The sequence below is a fragment of the Uranotaenia lowii genome, unplaced genomic scaffold, assembly GCF_029784155.1.
Source record: "Uranotaenia lowii strain MFRU-FL unplaced genomic scaffold, ASM2978415v1 HiC_scaffold_298, whole genome shotgun sequence".
NCBI classification, from domain to species: domain Eukaryota; kingdom Metazoa; phylum Arthropoda; class Insecta; order Diptera; family Culicidae; genus Uranotaenia; species Uranotaenia lowii.
The window spans coordinates 26107-46412 of NW_026598199.1; the positions used below are offsets into that span (position 1 = coordinate 26107).

Consider the following 20306-nt stretch of genomic DNA (forward strand, 5'->3'; position numbering starts at 1 on the left):
CGGATCAATTTGAATCCCGGATTAACTTCACAGGAATGATTTTTGTCTGACCAAAATGAATCTGGAAGATTATTTCAGCTGGCTGGAATCTTTCGTACCGATGAAAACCTCCACGGAGCCAACTGGCGCCGTGGCTTAGTTGGTTAAAGCGCCTGTCTAGTAAACAGGAGATCGTGAGTTCGAATCTCGCCGGAGCCTACCTCTCTCAGTTAAGAGAGGAAACTTTTTTGTTTTTTTTTTCACCTTAGTATCGCTTGTGACAGGATATCTTCGATTGAGAGTTTATTCTTCGCATATTGTTCGTTCCACTTTTGAGGGATGAATTTAATTAACGTTAACAACAGGATATTGCTATCGCCCACTGAATCAAAACAATTGACCATTTTCCGGTTTTTTTTGTTAAGGTTGCGACCTACACGGTTGACTTTTTCGTTTAATTCCTCAGGAAGGAAGAAGGTTCGGGAAAAAGTATGGACCTATTAGCATGATTCGATGATATTCATAAATACCTGGCGCTATTCCTGACTACCGACGAATGTACAAAACCACCGGAAGAAAGGTTCACAGTTCTGTTTTCCTTTCCACCTTCCTCTTGAACTGGAAGGGGATAAGCATGTGTTCATACCTGCCAGTCCGGCAAAGGTGCGCTGTTAGGTTATGTTGATGTACAACACAACACAGGCCCGATTCCCATCATCGAGGACCACGACAAACGCGGGATAAGAGATTATCATCTACTTTTCTGGTAATTTTATTGCCGAAGCAACCGAAAAAGAGGAGGTAAGGGTAAGGGTCCGATGCCATCCTCTGGGAATTACCTATACGCTTTTGGCATCATTATTCTCAATCGTTCCGGTTTAACTAACCATCCCATTACCAATCGAAACACCTACACGTGGTGTTCTCACAGGCAGGCAGGCAGGACACGGAACACCTACACATACACACACTCATTCTCGTGGCCTTGCTTGCTTGCAAAACACAGGCCAGGTCGGACGTTTCCTCGGAATAAAACATGGGAAACAACCGAGAATAAGTGAGTGAGGAAAAGCCAGCCAGCGGATGGTAAAATCCAACGCGATCCGGAAGAAAGCCGAGGGTGTCAACATAGATAGGCTGACCAGAATAAAACATAGAATGGTTGGAGTGATTTTTTAGAGGAAACTATAAAAAAGTAAGATATTTTTCTGTGTGTGTTACTTCTGTGTGCGTATACACACCCAATAAGGAAAAACTAAAATCAATGGCAACGAATATCTTATTTTATAAATTTGTTGTCGAGCTTGCTGGAACTGTTTATTAAACTGTAATTTTAATTTTAAGTTAAATCAAAACGTTAGCAAAATTTTCCCATAGACCTTATTCCTTAAAAAGCTTAGCTAAACAAACATTTAAGTGAGGTTTAAACGTCGAGCTACTCGTTCTTATTTTATTTTTCTGTTTCAAAACTTCCCTTTTAAGAGCTGGGGTTGAATAAGGATTTCATTTGTGAAATCTATGTTCTTGATCTAAAACAGGGATGAGCAGACGCGGCCCTTGACACATGTCTGTGCGGCACACGAAGCTTTTATCAAATGGTATTTATTTCATACTTATTTAATTTTATTCCCAGTTAAAAACATTATATCTCGCATGAGCTTTCATTACGTCGTATAAAACAAAATGTAAACACACTTTTTATTACGAAAAAATACAAAAACTGGCATAAACTAGTCGTAACTTCTTTCCATTTAGAATATTTGTAGCCTGGACAACATATTCGATATGTGAAATCCAAATTTTTAAGTTGTTTTAATAACTTTTGCAGCATTTTTCTGTGAATTCTTAAGATGCTTCATACGACGTAATGAAAGCTCACGCGAGTTAACCTTTTCTTGCATTTTTAGCATTTTTTGTGTTCTTTTAATGACATTGATACAATATTACATATTAGCCAAAAAACATTGGAGTTTTTTTCTGTTCAGATTACACAAATTCAAATTCAACAAAGCGGATCGGGAGAACAAACAAAAAATTTGAAGGATACAGATGATCACAGGAATTCCTAAGTCTGTTGGTAAGATTCGCATTCGCATTCGCATGAACAGTCGCCTAAAACTTCGGTTGGCGCTACTCGTCAACTCTCCGTTTTATGAAATTGGAGTCTTTGAAAATTGCACCAACTTCTTTCCTAGATGATGTTACATTTTCTGACTTCTAATTTCAAAAGAAGCAAAGTCTTCCAATTCGTTGCCTCAGACTATTGAATCTCTTAAATTGAAAAACTTGCCACCACAGAATGTTGAAGGTGCCCTGGCCGAACCCTGCGGACTGTGTGGGGAAAGTAAAGGGTATATTAGTCGCTTCAAGTGACTAACGCTTACTTAAACGGTAGATGCAGAGATCTCTACGATCCACCCATAAACGTGGGGAGGTTTTAGAGAGGTAAGTTGGGGAAGGTAAACCCTGGGAGATGCTAGGCCAGCATTGTGGGTGATGATTTTGTCCTACTCCTCCTATACTCCTAAAGTTTCCTACTGAAACTTCTAGCACTGACAGTGAGGCTTTTTAACAACAATGTATAAAATTGAATATAAATAAGTAATGTTTTGTGAAATGCATTAATATTAAAATTTAAAAAAAGGAAGGAAACATTTATGAATCCTTCGAAAAAAGAATCAAGTTCATGTATCGAAATCTTTAATCATTTTCTTACTTTTCCCTGATATACATATAAATTTTTAAACTAAGTATTATTTTGACTTCAAAAAAACATTTGTTAAACATATTTATGTCAGATCATATTTATTTAAATGTACTTGCACAAAATTGTAATAAAATTGATCTTTAAAATTTTGCTTCAATACTTGTTTTAAAAATTTATAGTACATTTTCTAACTAGCCTCAATAAAATTATTCATTCTCATCCATCAGTAGATTGTAAAATATGTTGTAGTAGATTGTAAAATATGTTACAATCTCAAAACAAAGATAAGAAAAAAGAAAAATTAAGTAGGTTTTTAGAAAATCTTGGATGTTTCAATGAAAAAATTTTGTTCTGAAGAGAATATTTAATATAGAACAGCGTGTTAATACAGTTATACCTAAAGTAGATCAGAATTGAAACACAAATGTTTGCGAGTGTTTTCTTCGACTTTGAAACATAAAACTAAAAAAAAATCCCTTTCCACTCTAAATCTACACTCAAATCTACTTTGAATCTGACGGCAAAATTCACGTCTAATCAACCAAGAAATTCTTTTCAACAGTTATGATGTGAAAGTAGATTTTTAATACTTATCTTAAGGCCATCTTACTCCTACAGATTTGACCGATGCTGTATCGATAGACCCACAATGTCCTTTAAGGGCACAACTTTCCGCCCCTGGATAAGCTCCAATGTAGCTTATGACCATGACCTGTCCTGCAGAATCCATCCACACGCATCAGTTGCTCCTTTTTAGGCCTTCCGTATCGGCAAAAATAACGATATCACTTTATTTCTATCAATTTATGTTTCTTTTTCAATTCACTGGCGAAAATTAGGACCTTAGAAAAAACTATAATCATTTCTAAGTCTGTTGGTAAGATCATTATTTTTTCGTTTCAGGCAATGATAAAGTTGTATGGGAGAGTGGGGAATCATGGGCCACTTTTTACCTTTGTTCCATAACTACTTTATTATAAAAGATAAAATGAAAATAAAAAATGGTATGGTTTTCTACATTTTAAAGGTATCATAAGGTATTTTTTTAAAATTTTTATTTCCCCCAAATTCTGACTGTTTGAAAAAAAAAAATATATTTTTTGGATTTTGAAAAATGGTGGGGAATCGTGGGCCACCAAATCCAAATTGACCAAATAACATGCAAAGTTTATGAGTTGACCCAAAACTGTGATTTCCTAATTCATTTCGTTATTTTAAAGCAATTTCAGATGATGAAATAAAAAAGAGAGCTGTGTATGATCGCATAGATTCCAAAACCTGGCTCGCGAATGTTTTGGCAAAATTTCTTATATAGGATGGATAAAATATTTTACATAACTCTTCATTTGACATAAGAAAACTTAACAGATAGGTAAAACGCATAACGCAAGTTCTGAATGTGTATGAAAACATAAAAATATAGGTGATTCAAGATGTGTGGCCCACGATTCCCCACAAGCTATGATTTGCAAATTGGTTGCGTTTGTGTGACTCATTCATGTTTCATCAAAAATTCCTTTTCTACGTGAAAGATCATGACAAAACTAAGATCATGAGCGTATGAGCATATTTTTGTTATGCACTTGAGGTTCCCCATCGATGAAATTAGCGGGTGATTTTTTTATTATCTAAGTAAATTTTTCTAACTTTTTTTAGCTTGATAAATAAAAGAAGCATATGATGCGTATTTCAGTCAACAACATATAGCAATATAAGCTCACGCAAAGCGACGACGATGACAGTTGGTTTGAGATTTTTATCTCAACACACATCTGAGATATTAAAAGTGGCCCACGTTTCCCCATGGCCCACGATACCCCACTCTCCCTTATATTTAAGTTACTAGCAAACGATTTTTACGCTTGATCGCATATGCTTAATAGTGATATACAGGCTACTTCAAAATTGACAAAACATTTATTAGTTTTTCAAAGATGTATTCAAAGTTAAACCTCATTAAAAAAACGTTGATTTACACATTGCGGACCAAATGTGAGTTATCTCGTTTTCCGCTTGCCTCGAATGTTTTACATACAGATGCATAGCTCAAACGTCATTTATTTAATCATGAAACTATATTCTACAAAATTGAACACAACTCTTTCGATAACTCAAAGATTTTAAATTTGTAGAATTGAGTCATTGGATTATGAGATAAAAATGCCGATTATCGGTAGTTTTCGGCTTCAATCTCTTCGCGATCCTTATCCCTCATCCGTTCCAGGAATCCGTTAAAGTCCCTGGAGTGTCCTGACTAAAACCAAAATATCTCTCTGGTTTCTCAACCGATTTTTGCAAAATTGTTGGTTTTGGAAACCTCGATATGTATTTCAAATATGTTTCTCGGACAATATTCAGCTATAACACTTTAGTTTTCCGCTACTCAAAGTCTAACAAAAAATCCGAAAAACATACTTCGCTTATCAGAAAGTAAATTTCATACTGATTATAGCGGTGCAATTACATTAGCGCTGCAATACAGTTATTAATGTTTTTTAAACTATTTAAGTTTTTTAAATATGTGCTTATTAAGCGAAGTAGTATCTAAAATAACTTGGAGTGTCGATAAGCAAAGAAAAAAACAATAAATATATTTGAAAAAAAAAAGAAAACTTCGACAAAAAGCCAAAAATTGGACGTTATAGCATTTTTTTTAATAGAAATCTTTTTTATTGAAATCCAGCAACTCTTCAAACACTTTCGGAAGATTTTTATTTTGAATGTGTTTTGGACAACTAGTATGACTTCTTACTTTTCTTTCGAAAACTTGCTAAAACGTCTCAGTTTTACTTGTTGTTGGTGTTTTCTAGGTCTACATGAAATTTCACTGTATTTTTTCATTTGTTCTTGGCTTATCAACACTCTAAACTATTTTAGAGACTGTTTTTTTTTTGTTAATTTTGAATATCTTTAAATAACTCAAATAGTTCGAATAACCTCAATATTGAATCTGCACTATCTAGTTATAGAAAATCAAAAAAATATACAGAAACAAACGATTTTTCTTAAAAGTAAACAAAAGTTGAATAAATGAATTAGATTATTCATAAACAGTGCTTAAAGATCAATTTAAGCAGAAAAATGGGCATGTTCTCCTGTATGCCCGCATAGTTTTTCCAATGAAAAATGGAGAATATCATCTTCCTTTCTTGCTTTGAAGCAGAGTAAAACATTGTGAATTTCGTGTGCCTAGAAATAGGACATTTCACAGAATCCATCCACATGAAAATTATGTTAATATCATAATCTATTAAGAGTAGCATTGAAAAAATGCGAATAGTTAACTTATGCCAAATACTTTTGTCCAGCAATATATGCCTTAACTCATCACGAGCAAAGGATTTTATGAATTTTGTACCTGTTTCATCGTTTGACTGAGCTTCTAAATAATTTTTTTTTTTCAATTTTAATGTGATGAAAAATTTGTAAAAAATCAATATCACGTGATTTATTGATTAGGCTATAAAAATTGAATTACATATGTTACTTTTAATGCAAAATACAAAAAATTTCCCATACCGGGAATCGAACCCGGGCCTTCTGGGTGAAAGCCAGATATCCTAGCCACTAGACCATATGGGATGTTGACAGAAGTGGTTACAAAGGGATTTTTGTTTTATTTATCTACCTGTTCACCAGTTCACCACCAAGAAGAAGTCGCAACGGATTAAAGATAGGTAGAGGTAGATGGCATGGTAACCTACTTGAGTCCATATTAAATTGCGGATGTGCTTTGTTTGTTGACAACATGGCATTAAGAATGGCATGTTGTTTCTAATACTGGGCACTTCAGAAGGTGGATTATAATTTGAACTACCTAAATCCATCATTAGAAAAGCATCTTTCAATCGCTTGAAACAAAAGTAAAAAAATCATTGGGCCGAAAAGACATAAAAATCATTAGAATCTGCCTGGAATCATCTCTAGTCTTATCTGCCTTAAGAAACTGCTTAAAAATGGGCCGTTACAAAAAAGATTTTTCCACGGATTAAAAATTTGTTGTTCTCGTATTTACAAGTGTAATTACGTGGTAATTCTTTTGCCTTCTCCTTTTGAGATAAAATATTTATCAGTATTATTGATTTTTGAAAAGTGCCAATAAGCCAAAACCTCTATTCTGAGAAAAATGCATTTCCCCGGTCAAAAAAATACATTTTTTGAACTGTTGAATTTTCACTTGGAAATTTAAATTATGATTTTGAATTTTGTGTTGAATCCCTGATATTATTTGCGTTTTTTGCCTTGCAAAATTTATATGCCAATATAAGAATGCTTTTTTTTATCCCAAAATTACTAAGTATTGGTCTTTTAGTTCGCAATGAAATTTGGAGGGAAAAAACCTCGCCAGATAAAAATAAACTAAAACTACTTTTCACACCCGGGATGAGGACAGAGAGCATTGAGATGACCATGAAAAAGCTTTTAGCCTTATCTACTTAAAAATACAATTTAACTTCACTTACATAAAAAATTAAAAGAGTATCACGTTTTTAGATGTAAAAACGAAAATTAAATATGTTTATGCTAGTACCAGGCTTTGTTTACACGATACCAATTTAAGAAATATTAGACTCAAAACACCACCATGGGGAACGACTAAATTAAATAATTGTGGAAAACACATAATTGTACATTGAATCAAAAATAGACTAAATTTGTAACTTATGATTATTCCAAATCATATCGCTTGAAATAATTTAACCGCAAATCGGCTTGATTTTAAATCACATTGAATAACAAGAAATCAAGCAAGTGATATTTCAATCGCCAGTAGAGATTTACAGTTGCATTTTCCGATAATTACATGGTTGATAACGCTCAATTTGATTCCGTTAATTTTGCACCGGTTTGGTTGTTGGGTTGATAACCCCTATTCAAGAATCTCTATCGAATCTGCACTGCAAACACATTGCATCGCGGTGCATCTGCTGCTTCCCCAAAAATATGGTAATCAAGTGCCACGTGCACCGCCGATCGACAGGATTCATTAAACATCAGCAATTACGGTTATTTTTTTGCTTCTTTCGAGTGCAGAAAGAACCACGGCACCTTGGCAGAAATTATTCCCATTCAGGTACATCCCTCATAAACCGTTCATTCCTCGGACCGTTACTGTATGGTCAACAACGAACGGCATTTCGGGTTCAGAATATCTTCTGCTAAGACAATCGAAAAGTTTTCGCCCAGTTTGAAGAACGAAAACAAAGTAGCAAAAAATACGAGATGGGGAGAATCCTGGCATCCCTTTATTATTGCAGATGCACCTGTTGCTTTTAGTAGGGAGGAAAAGTGATTCCATTATATGATGACCGAATGCAGTCATGGTTAGTTTAAAAGGTCGAGGGCCGGGAAGTGATGATATCGCGAACATATTAACCTTGAGGGGTTTTTTTTTGACAAGAACCAAGGGTCTTTCCATTCGTTCATGGGCACACTTAACACATCATGTTTTGAATGTAAGCTGACTTAATTAAGAATTTTCGGTTCCAGAATAGCTAGCTGAAAACTTTTTTTTATCATCATCAATTTGATCTTTACGCTGAATTGCATAACGTGAGAAATTCAGAAGGATCATAGATCCCTGCTTAAGTATTATAGTTTCTTTAAAATAATTCGTAAAACATGAAGTTAATTAACTTCCAATTAATTGTATTCTTAATTTTATCAGATTTCAATGTTAAAGGCCTAATTTATATTTGCTATAGGTTTCATATTTACATTCCAGATTCAGAATTAATATTTTGAATTTAGATTTCAGGCTTCAGATCGGAATTCCAGATCCGGATATAAGATTCAGATCTCATTCAGATTTCAGATTGAAGCTTCAGGTTCAGATTTCACTTTCAAATTAATCACCGTTGTTGATGTTTGTTACTTTTATTTATCGACCTTATCGGCCTAATCTTTAGATGTCCCTATTAAAAAGGAAATCTCTTTTCACCGATAAGGCCAATAAATTGAAGTAACAGATTTCAGATACAAGATTCAGATTACAGATTCAGTTTTAGATTCAGATTTTAGATTTAAATTTCAGGTTATAGGTTCGGATTTTTAATTCAGAATACTGATTTACAGGGTGTCCCAATTTTTTTCAAACACGATTGAAAATGAACAGTATAAACACAATTTAGTCTTCTTTTACAGTGAATCAATGAAAAATTGTAGTCATTTGTAGGCCAGTGATCGAATTTTCGATTGAAAATTGCGCATTAGACTGATTTGCCATGATATTGGCCACTTTTTTTTCCAAATTTTTGCGAAGTTTTCGATAGAATCTGCAGGCTTCACATGTTTGGGCGTTTGGTGACAAAATTTTTCATACAAAGTTTCCTCTTGAACGATGCATATATTGTAAAAAAAAGTAAAAAATATGAGTCTTATTATTTAGGTTTAAGTCAATTCACATTGAAAGTTATTTATTTTAAATCCTTACTTTCGAAAATAAGTTCTAGAAGTTTCTAGATTTTTCAAAGAACGAAATTTTGAAGGAACATAAAATTATAGTTTAGAATCAAAATTAATCTTTCATTTTCAACTTAAAATAAAACACTGAATTCCGAATTTGTGGAAAATTTTGAAACTAAATTCCAGATGAATTATGACAACCAAACAGTGAAATAAGTATCAAATTCCTCAACCATCAATTTCTGAATTTTTGGTTTACAATATATAACTTTCTTCAATTTTTCATTAGTTATTGAACTTGTGAATCTGAATAAAAATTGAAATGAATGAATTAATGAAAAACTACTTAAAGTAAAAATTTCAAATCCAAATGTTAAAAATGGTAAGTAAATTTGAATATTTTCTTCTCATACTCCGAAAACTGAGTTTCGAATATGGAAATTGCATCTAATTTAAGTTTGAAATGCAAATAAAAATTGAGAAATTAGTTTTAGTTTTATTAAAGCTTTAACACGGGTGGCCAGTGAGTTTCCATTTTCAAATTCTCGGTTTTCCGTAACATATTTCATGATTTCCCCGGTTTAAAAACACATGAAGAAATCTGTACATTTCTGTAGACCGGGTCTTTTTTTACCAAATAAGTAGACATTTATGTGTATGAATGTTTGCTGGGATACAGAAAAGAAAATTTTAACAAGTTGAAATGCTAAGCTTCAAGAATATGATTTTAGTAGAAAATAGCTCTAGTATCCTGTGAAATCTCGTCGGATACCTTTTTCTCAGTCTTGGACAACAACTTCGCTTTTATAAAATTTATTTTCATGATTTGAATTTGATAATATATTGCTTTGATATAACGCCATGTCATCTGAAAATTTTAAATTGAAGTGCGAATGAAAAATTTATTTATTATCTTCTGCGCTCTTACTAAGCTCTGGCCTCTGATATTTGAAATATGATCATGAACAATTAATTTCGGATTGAACTACTGATCAAATTTAAATTCAAATTCATAATTCTAATTTTAATTTTAATTTTAACTTCTGATGTTAGTTCAAGATTCATAATAGGTGGAATTCAGTTTTTTATTGGATAACTTTAAAATTTTTTTTTTCGATAATGTGTTTGCTGGAATTTTGGATTTGCAATAAATATTAATAAAAAATCTAACAATGTTCAGTCCGGCCCCGAAAATGTAGGTATTAATTAAAAACTTTAAATTTGAAATTTTAATCCAAATATTCAAAACCGTGCTGAGAGTAAAATTTTTACATTCTGGATCTTTTGTAAATCATTCAAATTAAACATTATTCAGAATATATGATATGTATTTTTTCACATTTCCTTTCTAATGAAGAATGCGGTTATCAGTAAAAGCGCAAAATTCATAAATAACACAAACCAATGAATTTACGTTTTATTAGAATTTTTTTTAAATATATTATCAATGGAATGAAAACTTGAAGCATGATTAAGATAAAAACGTATACATGTACGTTCGTATTCTTAATTCAAAATTGTCCAAAAATTATGTCGTACCTCCTAACAGAACAGCTTTGTATGCAAGCTCTCTCTTTGTAAGAGGTATTGTCAACTACAATTCTTTACCGCCTGACCTGTAGCGTATTCAATCGGAAGCAATTTTCTAAAGAGAATATTTGAATTTTTGGAAACAGCATCAAAATTAGCACTTCTTCGAGTTTCTTCCTTTCGATACGGCTGGTTTATGTAGGATAGATTTAAATAGTAGATAAAGGTAAATAGTTAGGGAAACTCATAGTGAACGATATTTACTCATGTGAACGCCGAAAGTAGTAAATTAAAAGAATATTGTATTCTTACTCTACTGTTATAAATAAACAAACAAACAAACAAACAAACAAATTAGTCAATTTTATTTCATCTTTATTTGTTCAACATATTTATTCAATTTTTTGCTAGGACTCTTAAAAATTTTTTCCCATACATCTCGACATTTCTGCTTATTTTAGTTTTGGTTCAGCATAGCGTGTCTCTGAAGAAGTTTAGAACATAATAAATTTTAGGCCATTTGTAAGAAAGGTGTTAAGCATCAAAATTATCAACGAATGAATGCAATGTTATCAAAATTTTTGATTTCTTTAACAAATTTCTTCATCCAGACTTTCAGGTTTATTTTTTTCTACAGATTCGTAAAGAATGTGCACTAAGGTATGAAATATATAATTTTAAATTAAATAACGCTAGTAAAGCTAATTCATAAAAAAAGCTTCACATTTAATTAAGGTTTTTTTTTTCATTTTTTTAAAACACATTTTTTTACTATTTACACACAATAACCGTGAGCAAAGAAATAGTTTATTAACGAGATTTTTTTCTGCTACGTTTCGTTATTTTAAAATATGTGTAAAATATTTTGGAACCGAAACACTGAAAATGATAGCGCAGCTGAACAAAGAAATTCAATTTTTGAAAAAAATCTCGAATTTTCTCCATATTTTCTTTACGGAATGTAAAGTGTACTCTGAAATGTAAGGCTTCTGGGTAAAAAAATATTCGTGTTCCTGGTTTTTTCCCGGTTTGCTGGCCACCCTGATTTATATGTTAAAAAAGATTAAAATTATTATGTTTTGAATGTATGGAGGAATTAACGACTTTAATTCAATAAGCTTTTATTCCCCCTTGGTATATTATCAAAAACGGCCGTTTAAAATTATTCAGAAAAGTCTATAGGTATCTATATCAACTACAACATTTTCGACTCCAGAGCCTCAAATATATAAAGAAAGAAGTGATATTGAATATTTAAGTTTTTAAAGTAATTTTAAAATATCTTGTTTCTATTACTTGATCTGAACAACTTTGGCTAAATGTATACAGAACAGTTCATAATTAATTGGAAATGAAATGCATGGGTACTGGTACTTCATTTTTTTACTCTGAAGATGTTTTTAGCTCAAATTTTCTTTTAAATTTAGATCAACTATCACTGAGGTACAGAAATTCAACGAAAATCTGACTTTGAAAGATAAAAATATCAAAAAAAAAAGAAAATGAAAAATAAAAAATGTGGTAAAAATAACAAACATTCTAAACATAACAAAAACAGTACTAACTGTGTCTAAAACATGATAAAAAATAACATTAAATGACTAGAAATTATCGAAAAATGATTGAAAATTGAGTAAATAATAATATTGTCTGTATGGGATTTCCTATGGTAATTCCGGCAAAATACTTTATAAAAATACATTTTCAGTCCTTGAACAAGATCCAAAACAGATTGAAACTTTGGATTTATAAAACCAAAAATCTTTTTTGCTTTAAAAAAGACTGCAAGCCGGAATTCCAATAGGAAAAAAGTTAATAATATTCACAATGGCTTATTTTTAATAAGGTAAGAAAAAGCTGTTGAAAACCCGTTCGATTTTGGCAACAGAAAATGAGTGTTGCCAAAAGCGAAAGGGGCCTGTATGCATTTTAATAAATAACATACCTAATAGGTATATTATCGAGATTTTGCTGAATGGTTCTTGAAAAATAAATCTAACATGGGATAAGTTAGTCGATTCCCATACAAACAATATTATTATTTACTCAATTTTCAATCATTTTTTCGATAATTTCTAGTCATTCATTGTTATTTTTTATCATGTTTTAGACACAGTGTGCACTGTTTTTGTTATGTTTAGAATGTTTGTTATTTTTACCATATTTGTCATTTTGCATTTTCTTTTTTTTTTTGATATTTTTATCATTTCTATTCTTTTGTTTTTATTTGTTTTTTGAAATTTTTATGTTTTTCCTCATTTTTGGTGCCAAAATCGAATGTTGCCAAAAACGAACGGGGTCTGTCTTGCTATTTTAATAATGAAAGTAGAAAAAGTGAGATTTTCGTAGAATTTCTGTACTTCAGTGATGATAGTTGATCTAAATTTAAAAGAAAATTTAGCTAAAAACATCTTCGGAGTAAAAAAATCTAAAGATACGCGAGGTACAATATTTTAGGCTTGAATTGAGGAACGCGATTTTTACAGAATTTTGGACGGTTTGTGAGAGCAATCAACCAATTAATTTCTGTCAAAAATTAGAACTAAAAGGAAATTTGGAATGAATCTATGAATGTTTCGAATTTAAAAAGGAGAGTGTCATATTAAAAAAAAATTTTTGAAATAAATTTTTGTTTTTGGATAGAAATATGATTTTCGAAAGCCATTCGTAAAAATTTCAATAGAAATCTTTTTTTTTGTTCGAGTCTGAAGTATTTCGTGTAGCTCTTGATACAACTTTTCAAAAACTTTACTCATGTTAGTTTTATTTTTCAAAAATCACTCTGAAAATTTTTATTATTTTGCTAGTAATATATCCTGAGTTATTGTATATCATTATAGTCAAAAGTCGTGGAAGTTGAAAGTTAATAAAAAGTACCTTGCGTCTTATTTTTATGTACTGTTCATAAAAATAAGACGCAAGGTATATACTTGGCTATTAAATGTCCCGTTTTTTTTTTCGAAAGTATCTGACAAGCCTAGGTTAGGCTGATGTCATGCTGGAGCTACAAGCAACGCAACGCGTTCACACGTTCCAATAAGAAAGCGTTGCAACGCATTGGGATGTCATGCTGGCGCGACATGTCGCTTTGAAATTCCCTACAAATCATCACTTCTTTACATCTGATAATGCTTTGAATCGTCTCCTTTCTTTCGGGAACAGTCAAAAACTTATCAGATCATGATCGGATTGCAAGAATACCGAAATTTGAACCGACAAAATTCCTTGTTTTTTTTTTGCGGGAACCAAGAATTTCTGAAAATTTTCTTGTCGATTCAGATATTATTTAGTTTATTATAACAAATTTGGACGGATATTCGAATTATTGTGATTAAAACCCGAAATCACTGTTTTAAAACGAGAAAAAACAATATTCCCATTGGATTTCCTATTTGTCGCGCTACAAAACATCCTGACATCAGCTTTATCGCGCTTTCCAATGCGCTCAGCATGACAGGTCTGCGCTTTTTCCATGGAGATCAAATGAGAGCTGGTTTGTCGTGTGAACGCGTTGCGTTGCCTGTTGCTTCAGCATGACATCAACCTTAGGTGCAGTCTTCAGAGATTTCAGATTCAGACTTAAAAATTTTGATTATGCTAAGCGAAACATAACACTCATGTGCATTTGTATATTATTTGTGGCAAGTATTTCGTCCTTCGCTTTTTACCCATTGCATTGTCCTATTTTTAAAAGTGTGCTTTATTTATCCAGGGATATTTTTTTTTCAACCTGAGTTGAGAATTCAAATTTGAGGACCAGTTTTCAGATTCACATTATAGAACTGCTTTTGGAAATCGGCAAGTTGAGAAAATGTTAAATGATTTTCGAATTATTTTTTGAAGGATTTCTATTACTTTTTGCGAATTATTTAGAAAAAATTTAAGAGAATCTTTAAATTAAGTTGTTTTTCTTAAATTTCAAAACTTAGTTAAAACTGTTGGAACTGGAAGCATACACTTCAGTCAAGTCATGTACCGAACGTGTAACGATACACATGATCAGTAGGGCCCGTATAACCCTCCGCTCAACAAGGTCCTGTGGCGCAATGGATAACGCGTCTGACTACGGATCAGAAGATTCCAGGTTCGACTCCTGGCAGGATCGGTAATATTTTTTGAACAGCTGCACTACGACACGAAATTGTGATTTCCCTTAAAAATTAATTTTATTAAGAATGTAAAAGGAAAGGATTAAATTTAAAAAAAAAAAGGTATTTTGGTTATCATCTTTCTTCTATGTAGGAATGTAACATAATTTATTAAAGTTCGGTAGCAAAAAAAATTGGAGATACCGGGGATCGAACCCGGGGCCTTTCACATGCAAAGCGAACGCTCTACCACTGAGCTATATCCCCTGCGATGAAAGCGGGTAGATTAATGGCCCATTAAAATCTTCGATGCTGAAAGTGCGAAAGGGAAGAACGTAAAAACTCAATTAAGTTTCCTGTGAGGTTGCCCAGATGGCAGCAGCTGTCGAGCATATGTACTGAGAAAAGAGGGAATAGGTTTACCAATTTACGTTTTGATTTCACAGATTGACCTTAAATCCCGTGTTCCCGTGAGATAAATGCAGATTTCACGTAATTTAATAAAGCTCTTCAAAGCAACTTATTTTCCATTGAGATTCATATTGTAGTCAATTTAGTTAAATAATACATTTCCTCGTACGACATTATAAATATTTGTGTTCTCAGCATGATACCAATTTGCTCCCGTTACTTTTATTTTCATTTTGCTGCCAGACATGCTGAGAGTAGCGTCCAGGGGGCCCAACTGACCCTTTGGTATTGGAGAGTGTGATGGGCCGGTACAAAAAAAATAGGAAATATTTCTAAATCCCTTGTAATGACACTATCCTTCAATAAAATCCAAATATCAATAAGTACAAAAAAAAACGAAACAATTTCTATTATGTAAAGAAAAGATCTCGAGTTCAATATGGGGTGTTTTCTAATGTTAGAGATTAATTAAAAATTACCTTTCATTGTTTTTTTCTTGAATTACAAGTCTGCATACGCCATTCTACATTCTTACTTCACACTTTTCCAATAGGATTTCTGATTCCGAAGGTTAAATGAGAACGAATGTATATTTCAAATTGGAATTATTTCGATGAAAATACCTTGAATGTCCATCAACCAGCGAGTAGTGGGATTGTATTTCAAAACAGGAGAACACCTTGTAATACTGAAATTCCAGGTAAGATTTGATCGATTTTCTTCGATGTCAAAAAATCGATCAAGCTGGCTGCTTCGGCTCCAGGCGGCTCTTTTCATCGGCAGGGGATATAGCTCAGTGGTAGAGCGTTCGCTTTGCATGTGAAAGGCCCCGGGTTCGATCCCCGGTATCTCCAATCTTTTTTGTTAATATCCTTCTTATTTGTACTTTTTCCTATTTCGCCATTCATAATATAAAAAAAACTGACTAAATTTATTGAACGAATTCGATTCAAATAATCAAAAGGTACAATTCAATGAAAGTTGATATTGTATCATACACCGCAATTAAATGTTAAGCTTGAAAAAAAATTTATACTCGCAGCCATGGCAATTCTAATTCGGAGTAATAAAAAACTTGACAGCGGTGGGATTCGAACCCACGCCATTTCTGACTGGTGCCTAAAACCAGCGCCTTAGACCACTCGGCCACGCTGCCTTATAAGCATGTTGAGGGACTGTTCGTATTTTTAAATTATTTTAGTACCCATATGCATCCACAAATTACGTTACACTTTTTGGGAGGAAAAACGCTGTCAGGTGCTAAACTTGTTGAAAAATTTTCTTCAATGGTTCAATGCAAACTAAGGATTTATTTTTACTTACCGGAATTAATCCAAATGGTAACTGTCATGCACACCCACTCAGGATTAAAACTGAATTTCACCTCATCACATCACACTTGGCTTCCTCCTTCCCAAAAAATTATTTCCCCTTACCAACCAGAATGACTGAATTAAAACCCATTGGATTTTTCCATTAATGATTGCGGAATTCCGTTATTCCGAGGGCATAGCACTGATTCAGTGCCACTGAGGATAACCATAAACCCTTAAAAGATTTTGAACAACCCCATCGATACAACACTTTTAACATAATAAAAACCTCTGAAACCACCAACATTTCACAATTTTCCCAATATTTTCACACTTCCCTCCGATACAATAGCTCACGTGAATTCGATTTATGCCGTAATCTCGTCTCCGGACCGGTTAATTCCGTGCGAAAACTTCACTTTACGCGGAGCTAGCGACTATGCGCGTCCGACTTCCGTTCGTTTAAAATTTTCACTTAAAACTAACGGGTTTTTCTGTGCGCGCGCGGAACTTCTGAATTCAAACTTTTTGATGATCGAAGCGCCACGGTGAGACGGATAGCGCATTTAAGATTATCAATTGAGGTGTTGCCAAATTTACTGGTTTTCTAAAATTTTACCCCTTTTACCTTAATTACCTTAATGTATGAGTACTAAATTTTCAGAGATAGAAAAAGGGAACAAAAACCTTACAAAATTATAATAAACTTCACAGTCAGTACAATAAATTGGCTGCAAGCAGACGAACAGAATTGTTTCTGAGGTTATTTTGCCCAAACTTGCGAGTTGTTTGTGGCGCAACAGTTCTGTCACAAATACTTCATCTGTGCAAATACTATTAGCAGGTTCACCAGAAAACAACAAATTAATGAAAAAACATTACCATTACTATTTTGCATTTAGATACTTGTTAAAAAAATGTGTATTTTTTCGACGTAAAATGATTTTTTTTATCAAAAAGGCGTTCCTGAGAATTGTGCACTGGGCCAAAAATTCCTTTTTATAAATTAAATTTTTGATGTACCATAAATTTTAAAAAGCTTTACAGGAAAATTCGCTGAATTTCTCAAGAGGCAATTCCTTGCAAGGGACTCATTTATTAAATATGTTTTTATTGACAACAAAGACAATGTGCACTCAATAACACATAATTTTTGGTGCTGACGTTTCAGTTTAAATAACTGATTTTGGAAGATTTTGCGTCCTGAATTAGATTTTTTACAGATTTTCGTCTATCACCTTTAGTAAAATCACAGAGAACGCTAGCCGACGTCGCGAAACCTGTATAAAATTTCCAACGATCGTTTTTAACCAATTTTTGTTTTTTGGCCACCAGATGTCTCAAAACAGACCGAAGAGAACTGTCAAAACCAAACTGAGAAATAAAAAAACCAAATTTTGGTCAGATTTGAACACACGCTCTTTTTTTTAAACTCAAAATGAAGTAGTTTTGATTCAAAACAGCACTTCGGTGGCCGCCCTCAACTTTGAGTTTAACTGGGCAATAGCAAAACATAAGTTCTGATAGGCATACTCAATACTAAGTTCGGCAGCCGAGCTCGAATTTATCCTTTTTTTTCGAGGGTAGCTTATTTTATGGGAATTAAAGGATGATTAATATTTGTTGTACCTGGATGTTGCTGTTCTGGTACGTTGCATTGTAATTACAGTGATTGAATTTTGCTGAGCATGAATTGATCAACCATCTCTCGCTCAACGCTTTACTCGGAAGCAAAGGTTGCTTTGAGGCAGCGAAAACGTCAAAACCGATGATGCATACGCTCTCACATGGCCCGCCTTCAAGGAGCAATATACATTCGAGTCAGCGAATTCAAAAAACCAAACGAATGGCTCTCACTCATCTCCTGTTACATTCTTGAGGGAACCGAATTCAAAAGGCAGAGCAAACCCGAGTCTCCTCGTTTGTGCCTGGATCGGATACCCGAGGTTTTTCTGCCGTTGCTATTATTGCACAGCAACCGCACGCAGACAGCTAGTTTTTTCGTTTCTTTTCCTCCCCCCTCCTTGCTCCATACGTTGCGGGCCTATGCAATGCAATAAGTTCGGTTGTTGTCGTTGTTGCCTCAACCTTTGCGGCGAGGTTGAAGATGTTCTCCTCAACGACACCTATCGGCTTGAGTCCATCAAATTCAATAACGTAAATGAGTATGTGTGCCTCGTCTTCTTCATGCATCATGTAGCAACCGAACGTTGAGAGAGTTCGTTCTGAGCAGCGAACGGATAGTGTCTCTCGGAGCAGATCCTCCTCATGGGGGGAGGTTTGAATGAATGTATATGTATCGTCTCCTGTATTACTATACGAGGCCTCAAAGTGTGTATTTTGAATGCCTCTGATGAGAAAATGGTTGAGGATTTCAATCACTAGTAATTAAAGAGCGGTGGAAAGTTTTGACACTCCCGGTCAAAGAGAACTTCCAAATGTTACTTACTACGGGAAGTAAACATCATCCGGAAGTTTCCGGACATTCCAAGCCGCTCACCGTATGATGACAATGACGGACAGAATTTTACGCTGACACGGTGAACATGCATTCCATTATGAAGTTCCTTCATAGTCTTCCGGTGATTGTTCCGGAACGACAAAATTTTGCGACGTGTTCGTTGGTTGCTGTTCCGGTTCGGACTGAACTCGCTAAGTGTTTTCAGTCCAACAAAGAGAGTTAAATTTTTAGTTCATAAGGTCGAACTCAGCTTTGCTCCCTCGCCGAAGGAAAAAAAAGGATCAATTTTGAGTTCGCAGTTCGAACTCCGTTTTGAACCATCGCAAGGAGGAAAAACGGTACTTGACTTTAAACGGGCCACAGACTACACAACATTTGTACAAATGCGATGAAATTCGATGAAATTATGTCGCTGTAAACACGATTTGCATAGTGTATGGCACTGCTCGGTCGGGATCGAAATATTTTGTACAAACCATCCTTCCAGCCAGGGTGGATATCAGAGGTGCCAGGTCGTTTTGTCAAAAATCAGGACACCGCGAAGAAAAAAATCAGGATTTTTCAGGACACCACTAAATTGGTGAAAAGAAATGCAGTTCTGCTTAAATTGCATAACTAAAGGCGTAATATAGGTGCTGAAGACGGTTCGAATTATGCAACTGAAACGAGAATTGGCCTTGGCTGGCCTGCAGTTAATATCGAAAAACGCCATTTGAATATCATTTGAACCGAAGATTATCATTGGTTAAACTGATTAAACTATTTATTAAAGATTTTTTTGATGTTCTCATCATTTGATAATAAATTTAGTTATAATTTAGAACTTTTTAAAAAATCAGGAGAAATCAGGACATTTTAAGGCCATTTTAAAAAAAAATCAGGACAATTCGAGCGTTTTTGAAAAATTTGTTACAGTTGATTTTTAGAACGTTTATTATGGTGTGATTTGAGCAAAAATACAAATAAAAAACCCAACCCTAATCAAAAATAAATCAACATGTTCGATCAGATTTGGCCCACTGTATCGAACTTATTTTTGAAAAAACCCGACAGCCCATAGTTCCCGAAAAACGAAAAAAAACTGGTACTGTCATCAATATTTCCGGACGTCAGTTTTGGCAAGGGCAGAAAAAGTGTGGTGCTCGGTCGAGTGTGGAGGCTTTTGGGCCTGCGGATCTGAAAAAGGTCCGGGGTTTCGGCTCCGCATCCCCACGGAGAACGGAAGCGGCGATCGTGGCACAGATGGCCACTCCATCATCGCCGACTTCGGAGCCAGCACGTCAACAGTTCCCTAAAAAAAAAAGTGCACAACAACATGGAACGCCCACACCTCCGGCAGCCACAGAAATGCTGCACCAGCAGCAAGAAAGCGACTTCAGCAACAACATCCGACACGGAAATGTGGTGCGCAC

The 20306-nt window shown here is 34.0% G+C and overlaps 6 non-coding genes across 6 annotated transcripts; 3 read left to right on the forward strand and 3 right to left on the reverse strand.

The window, feature by feature from the left end:
* The first annotated feature begins 124 nt into the window (after positions 1–124).
* Positions 125–198, forward strand: Trnat-agu (transfer RNA threonine (anticodon AGU)). The gene has a single exon. It is a non-coding gene; the product is annotated as a tRNA-Thr (tRNA).
* A 5998-nt stretch (positions 199–6196) lies between these two features.
* On the reverse strand, positions 6197–6268 carry Trnae-uuc (transfer RNA glutamic acid (anticodon UUC)). The gene has a single exon. It is a non-coding gene; the product is annotated as a tRNA-Glu (tRNA).
* Positions 6269–14653: 8385 nt separating this feature from the next.
* On the forward strand, positions 14654–14726 carry Trnar-acg (transfer RNA arginine (anticodon ACG)). Its single transcript has one exon. It is a non-coding gene; the product is annotated as a tRNA-Arg (tRNA).
* Positions 14727–14904: 178 nt separating this feature from the next.
* Trnaa-ugc (transfer RNA alanine (anticodon UGC)) lies at positions 14905–14976 on the reverse strand. The gene has a single exon. It is a non-coding gene; the product is annotated as a tRNA-Ala (tRNA).
* A 926-nt stretch (positions 14977–15902) lies between these two features.
* On the forward strand, positions 15903–15974 carry Trnaa-ugc (transfer RNA alanine (anticodon UGC)). The gene has a single exon. It is a non-coding gene; the product is annotated as a tRNA-Ala (tRNA).
* A 222-nt stretch (positions 15975–16196) lies between these two features.
* Trnal-uag (transfer RNA leucine (anticodon UAG)) lies at positions 16197–16276 on the reverse strand. Its single transcript has one exon. It is a non-coding gene; the product is annotated as a tRNA-Leu (tRNA).
* Between the last annotated feature and the right edge of the window lie 4030 nt (positions 16277–20306).